This window comes from Alexandromys fortis, unplaced genomic scaffold (genome assembly GCF_014885135.2).
Source record: "Alexandromys fortis isolate MF-2015 unplaced genomic scaffold, M_Fortis_MF-2015_v1.1 scaffold_1, whole genome shotgun sequence".
Classification (NCBI taxonomy): domain Eukaryota; kingdom Metazoa; phylum Chordata; class Mammalia; order Rodentia; family Cricetidae; genus Alexandromys; species Alexandromys fortis.
Window position 1 is genome coordinate 28,755,882 of NW_026067927.1, and position 6,927 is coordinate 28,762,808.

The 6,927-nt window shown below is 37.0% G+C and overlaps 1 protein-coding gene across 1 annotated transcript in view; it reads left to right on the forward strand.

Annotated features, from left to right (window-relative positions):
- The window catches only part of Cenpp (centromere protein P), a 178,066-nt gene that overhangs the window by 107,317 nt on the left and 63,822 nt on the right, over positions 1-6,927 (forward strand). The window lies entirely within an intron of this gene.

Here is a 6,927-nt window from a genome sequence, read left to right on the forward strand (position 1 = left end):
GATTCTTCTTACTCAGCCTCTAAAGTACCACAATTACAGGCTTGTACTACCTTTCTTGGTTAATATCCTAGGATTTTGTGTCTAATAAATACCCGCAAAAACTTTTGTGAAGGGGTTTTGTGAATCATTTTCATATTTATGTTTCTTATGGAGATCAGGCATATTGATCAGGAATTTATAACTATAGACCATGAGCTATAAGCAGTATTCAGTCTGAAACTGGATTTAGAGCATATGGCTTTTAAAAAAAAGAATACCAAGAAATCTTTCAGCTAAGCCCAAATTCTTAACATATCTTGAATAATGCTATCCAGTAAAACCGACCTGAAGTCCTGTCTGGCACAATTCTGGACTTTATAGTAGATATCTCTTCTCTCTTCCACTTCTCTAACCTTTCATGGGTTTACTACTTCAGTGATAATTTATGGGACAGACCTCACTCTTATTCCCTTGCTTGAGGTTTCATGTTATGAAAGATGAATTTTCCCATCAATCATCATGTAACATAAACCTAATCGAATTTATGAATAATAAAGAGTTTATACAATAAAGTTTAGCTTATTACAGTGTGTGGATGTGAATACTGTTAAACATCTCTGGTGGTTTGAATGAGAGGAACTCCTGTAGGCTATGGTATGCCACTGATTGGAGAGTAGGTAGAGCCTTTGGTAGGTAGAGTCTTGCTGGAGGAAATAGGCCTTTGGGGCAGGCTCTGTGTGTTTATAGTTCCTTCTCACATCACGTTTGCTCTCTGATTCATGCTGGTAGTTGAGAATGTGATTTCTCAACTTCCTTCTCCAACTGCCATTTCCATTTTCTGTACTTGCTGCCCTACTGTCCAGCCCGTCCCTCTGGAACCAGAAGCCAAAGTAAACTTCCTCTGTAAGTTACATAGGCCATGGTGTATTACAATCTTAAAATGTGTCTTTGCTTTGAGAAATCGGTATAAGAAGCATTCGTATTTTAGATAAATAATCCCAGCTTGTTCCTTTGAGAGGACCTGAGAACAGTGAGCACAGCTAGCCTTCAGGTTTGGTTTCCAAATGCCATTTCTCACTAGAAGCAATATCATGCCTAATAGTAGACATGTGAACTTCAGTTAGTTCTTAAACCTCATGCACTATGGTAGAGGACCCATTGGGACGTCAGAGATGTATACGGATGGTGTACTTGATAATACTGAACCAATATTTTTTTTTGGAGGATTATGTAAAAATAATAATTGACCCAAATGTAATATTGTTTTGTTTTTTAATTTTCGAGACAGGGTTTCTCCGTAGCTTTTGGTTCCTGTCCTGGAACTAGCTCTTGTAGACCAGGCTGGCCTCGAACTCAGAGATCCACCTGCCTCTGCCTCCCGAGTGCTGAGATTAAAGGCGTGCGCCACCACCGCCTGGTGGAAATCTTGTTTTTAAGTGATTCATACTGAAGTATGTTCTGAAATCCCAGATTCATTCCTGACTAGTAGATAAATGGATAGATACAGAGAGAAATGTCTGATTATATGTATGGATAGTTATAGATTTAGATGCAAGTGAGTGGGTTGATGAATAGTCACAGATATGGAAACAAAAGCAGATGAAATAAATTAACAAAGTATTATGTATGTGTGAGTGAAGAGCATAAAGCTGCATATTAATTTTTTTAACTTTCCTATAGCCTTGAAATGTTAATAAATAGAATGATTAAATATTTTTAACATTGGAGAAGATGAACAAGTTTGTCTTAATTGTAAACTTTGATTTATCTTTATTGTAGTAAAATACTTTGTGTAAAATTTTTTTAAGTTAATTTATTGATTACCCTAGACAAGGTTTCTTTTCATCTTAAAATTTATTTTTTATATTTCATGTATACAAGTTTTTTTTCACATATACGTACATATGTATGTGTATCATGTGTGTGCCTGGTTCCTGCAGAGACCATTTCCCTGGAGTTACAGGTGGTTATAAACTGCCACATGGATGTTGGGAATCGAGTCCTATGCAAGGGCAATCTGTGTCTATGTTTTAAGACAGCCTCTTACTAATGTGTCTGGTCACCAAATCTTGGGGTCCACGTTTCACCTTCTCAGTGCTGAGATGACAGGCACACACCACTATATCTAGTTTTTCTATGGGTCTGAGGTCCCAATGTTTGCATAGTAAACTGTTTACTGACTGAATTATCTCCCCATCCCCATTTTATAAATACTTTGACATTTGCAAAGTAGCTTTAGTTATTTATAGTCCCAAGGGATACTTTACAATGGACTTCCAAATTAGAATCTTTTTTTAAATCTTTTTTTTATTGGAGATTGGAACACCAGCTGAGTTAGTCTTCAATAGTTCACTTGCAAATTTGGTGCTTGTGAATATAATTCCCAGTTTATTCAAAGCAGTGAATCTTCAGCTGATCCCAGCTTACAAGAGACTTGCTTATATCCACTGATGGCTTGATGTAAGTTTATTTGACCACAGAGATTGTTACTTAGAAACAAACCAGAACATTTTAATAACATGATGTATTCCTTTTCTTTTCCAAACTAATACTCATTTAGTATAATCACATGTTATTTTTAAGACAGTTCTGCTTTCCCTGGTGTAGGGTTCACATTCTTCACATTTTATGCAAAGGAAAAAATAAACTAGTATGTAAGTTTATACTCTGCCCATTTATATATTTAAAAGGACACAAAACTTAACAGAAAAAGGTAGCCATGTTATTATTTTTTGTGTAATCAGAAGATATACTTACCGAGTTAAAACAATTGTTCCCATTGGGAATGACAACATACAATAGACAGAATTCCAGCAGGGCTCTCAGTTTCAGATGTTCTTGTTCAGCACACTGAAGCAAGAGCATGCGAGTAATATGCCAAGAACTTACTTCTTCCATAGAAACTTAGACATGCATTCCACAAAACTACAGTTGACAGTGAAGTTTCTTCCAACTGAAGGTCTTTTGGGGGTGCGGGAAATAAATATTAACTTTCAGTATTGTGTTTGTGAAATTTTTTTATTCTTTGAAATTTTCATACAATGTATCTTGATCATATTTACCTTTGCCTGGTTCAGTTGGGTTAGATTCAGTTGGAGCTAATGGGTCCAGAAATGAAATAGGAAAGGACAAATTTGCCATGGAATGCTCTGCCCCAGCTTTGCTGCATGTTAGACAGGCCTGAGCTTTCCACATAGACTGTACACTAGGGACTCTGTTATTTCTAAGTAAGTCTATCCACTAGGCCTAGTGATCAAATACCATTTCTTGTTTGGTTGACTGTTTTAAGTAATGTGCATGATTTTTTTGTGCTTTTTGAATATATAAGCATCCACAGTGACCCATTCTTACAGGTCAAATTTAATTTTCTTATCATCAGTTTTGTTTGTTCATAGCCCAGACCGATGCATAATTTACTACGTATATGGTTCAGACTGGGCTCAAACTTGAATAACTGTCCTGCATTACCCTGCTGAATACGAGATTACAGGCATACCACCACACCAACCTGCTCAGTTTTTGTTATTTTTAAGATTTGTTAATTAGTTTGTTTGTTTATTGTGTATATGTCTCAGTATATTTGAGTGCCTGAGGCAGCCAGAAGAGGGTGTCGAATTCCTTGGAGCTAGAGTTGCATGAGGTTGTGAGGTAACCAAGGTTGTTCTGGGACCTGAACTTGAATTCTCTGGAAGAGCAGCCAGTGCTCTTCCACTGAGACATTTTGCCAGCCTTAGTCAATTTGTTTGTTTGTTTTTCTTCTTAAAAATTATTATATTTATTTTTATGTGCATGAGTGTTTTGCCTTTATGTATATGTATAAGTATACCATGCCCAGTTTCTGCAAAGATCAGCATGGGGCATTGTATTTCCTAGAACTAGAGTTACAGATGGTTGTGAGCCGTCATGTGAGTGCTGAGAACTGAGCCTGGGTGCTTTGCAAGAGCAACACATACTTTTAGACTCTGAGCCATCTGATTGACTTTGGGTTTTTGTTCTTTTGTTTTTTGTTTTTTCCAATCTAGATTGAGAAGTACTTTAGACTTTGAATTTCAACTTTTACACCTGATATGCTATCTTAGCCTGGAGACTGACTCAGGAATGTTCTGTACCATAGTTCACTCTGTTCTGTGTCGTGAATCTGAACGTGCGTGCCATGGCGGATAGTCACACTTGAGTTTTGTTGTTGATCCCCCACCTGCTCTTCAGATGGTTTCCTGAACTGCTGGCATAGCTTGGTTCCCTATACAAACCTTCCCAGCCAGACAAGAAGCCTGATGTATTTACCCTCTGTCCCAGTACAGAGCACTGTGCTGAACACAGCCCTAGTGTTTTTGGCCTGTTCTTTTTCTCCACTGTTTATCCTAAACTAATGAAATGCTACTTTAGATAGTAATATCCATTACACAAAAGACCTGGCAACCTGTGTACCTGCCTGGTTGCTGAAGTCTCTGGAAGAAGATTGATACTTTCAAAAATCAACCCTAGACTCAGCACTTTCTTATGACCTCATGTCATTTAATCACTCATTCGAAATATAATATTTTAGGTTCTTCTCTGGCTTCTGGCATATTTATTTCTTCATAACACCAGGCTCTATATGTTTTCCACTAGACCATATTTTAGTATTTTTGTTTTGGTTTGGTTTGGTTTTTTGTTTTTGTTTTGTTTTTCGAGACAGGGTTTCACTGTAGCTTTGGAGCCTGTCCTAGAGCTCACTTTGTAAACCAGGCTGGTCTCGAACTCACAGAGATCCGCCTGCCTCTGCCTCCGAGTGCTGGGATTAAAGGCGTGCGCCACCATCGCCCAGCATATTTTAGTATTTTTAAAAACAGCCATGTACAATAAGACAAGTCTCAAAATTAAAAATACAGATAGCATTCCTTGTACATATGTGCAAAGTCAAGACACGACATTAATGTTTTCCCAACTATAGCTAGTCTAAGACTTCCTTAGTGCACAGATGTGTTAATGACTACAGCAGATTTATGAGGCCAAAACTGAACATCTGTTTGTTATAACATATCAAGAAAAATGTTTGCTGTAAGGAAATTCACCACAATTTTTATGAAATTAAAACATCCTATTCAGAAAATGATTAAATTTCAATACTGAACAGGTTCCATGCTGGAAATATTCATAAAACTATTTTAAAAACAGTTGTAATAAATAAATCTTCAAAATTCAGGACAAAGATCCAACTGTCATTCTGATTTTTAGCTTTATGAGAGATTCTGCTACCTTGACAGAGTTGGGGAAAGTGTGTGTTGCTGCACACCATCCTTTCCTTGCAGACTGTTGACTATGACCACATATTCCCTGAGAGTTCTCAAGCCCTGGCAGAGGTAGCCTAGGCTGTATGCTCCTTTCTTCACCACCTGTTTGATTGATTGACAGCTGTTACCTGTATACTTGATTTTCTACCAGAAAAGAGCTTCTCGGTTATGTTTATCATTGACTCTCTAAAGTGACTTCATAATGCAGCCAAAGAAAGTCACAATAAACTTGACAGGTAATGCATACCTGTAATCCAAGCACTTGGGAAGCAAAAACAGAAGGATCATGATGAGTTCAAAGGCAGCCTGAGCTATAGAATGAGACCCTGTTTGAAAATAAAAACTTTGAGAATAAGAAATAAATTGTTTAGTAACCCATCAGTGTTGTTGTATTCAAATATTAATTCCATTGACTCATCTTACTCAGAGTTTCCTTTGACCTGAGAACAAGCATTCATTGCTTCTAGTTCTTGATTTTAGACGCAGTGTGACCAGCTGTTTCAGTTTCATGCTTCTTTGATTTCACTGCCACGATGGGCTGTGTCCTTAAACTGTATAACAAAATAAGCCATTTCTTTCTTGAGTTGGCTTTTGTCAGGGTATTTTATCACAATGTAGTAGTATGAAGGAAAATGGCCCCCAAATGAAGTGGTCCTACTAGTAGGTGTGGCCTTGTTGGAGGAAGTGTATCACTAATGGAATGGGCTTTCAGGTCTCTCTTGCTCATGCTTCCCTCAGTACACTCAGTTCACTTCCTGTTGCCCATATATAAAGATGTAGCTAGCACCATGTCTGCCTGCGTCCCACCATGTTCCCTGCCATGATGATAATGGACTAAACCTCTGAAACTGTTAATCTGCCACCTCAATTAAATGTTTTCCTTTCCAAGAGTTGTCATACTCATGGTGTCTCTTCACAGCAATAGAAACTCTAACTAAGAGTCATAGTAACAGGAAAAGAAACTAAAGAAGAGGCCAAAGCAAGAACTTAAATCAAGAGACTAGTGTTTCTGCAGAACACAAAATTTAGTTAATGAAAGAAATCAACATAGTTTCTATATGTATCATATAAAATTTTTTATCAATAGAGAGATCAAAGGTCATCATGGTTATGCATGCCTTTAAGCCTACTACTTGGCAAGTTCCAGGCCAGCCAGAGCTACACAGTAATACACTATCTCAACAAACAAATAAAATTTACATTAATAAAAAGAAATCATTACAAGTCAGTGTGTAATAGATATACTTGTAATAAATATTGTTCATTAAACTAAGTACATTTTAGCAAGTAGGGCAAAAGAGAAGATTGCTAACTAGTGGAGGAATGTTTTCAGAAATGAATTATTTTTACATTTAACTTATTAGCTTATAGTTAACAATAATTTGGAGGTTTTTTTAAAGCAAACTACCATTTTTTCATAGTTTCTCTTTTTTTCTTTTTTTCTTTTTGTTTTCTTTTTTCTTTAAGACAGGGTTTTTCTACATAGCCCTGGGTGTCCTGGAACTCACTATATTAAACAGGCTGGCTTCAAACTCACGGAGATCCTCCTACCTCTCCCTCCCAAGTGCTAGGATTAAAGGCGTGCTACCATGCCCAGCCTTCTTTCTGTAATCTTTTGTTCTTGCTGAAGAAGACATGGAAACAGTCTTAAAAATGGCTTTTTTTTATTTACTTA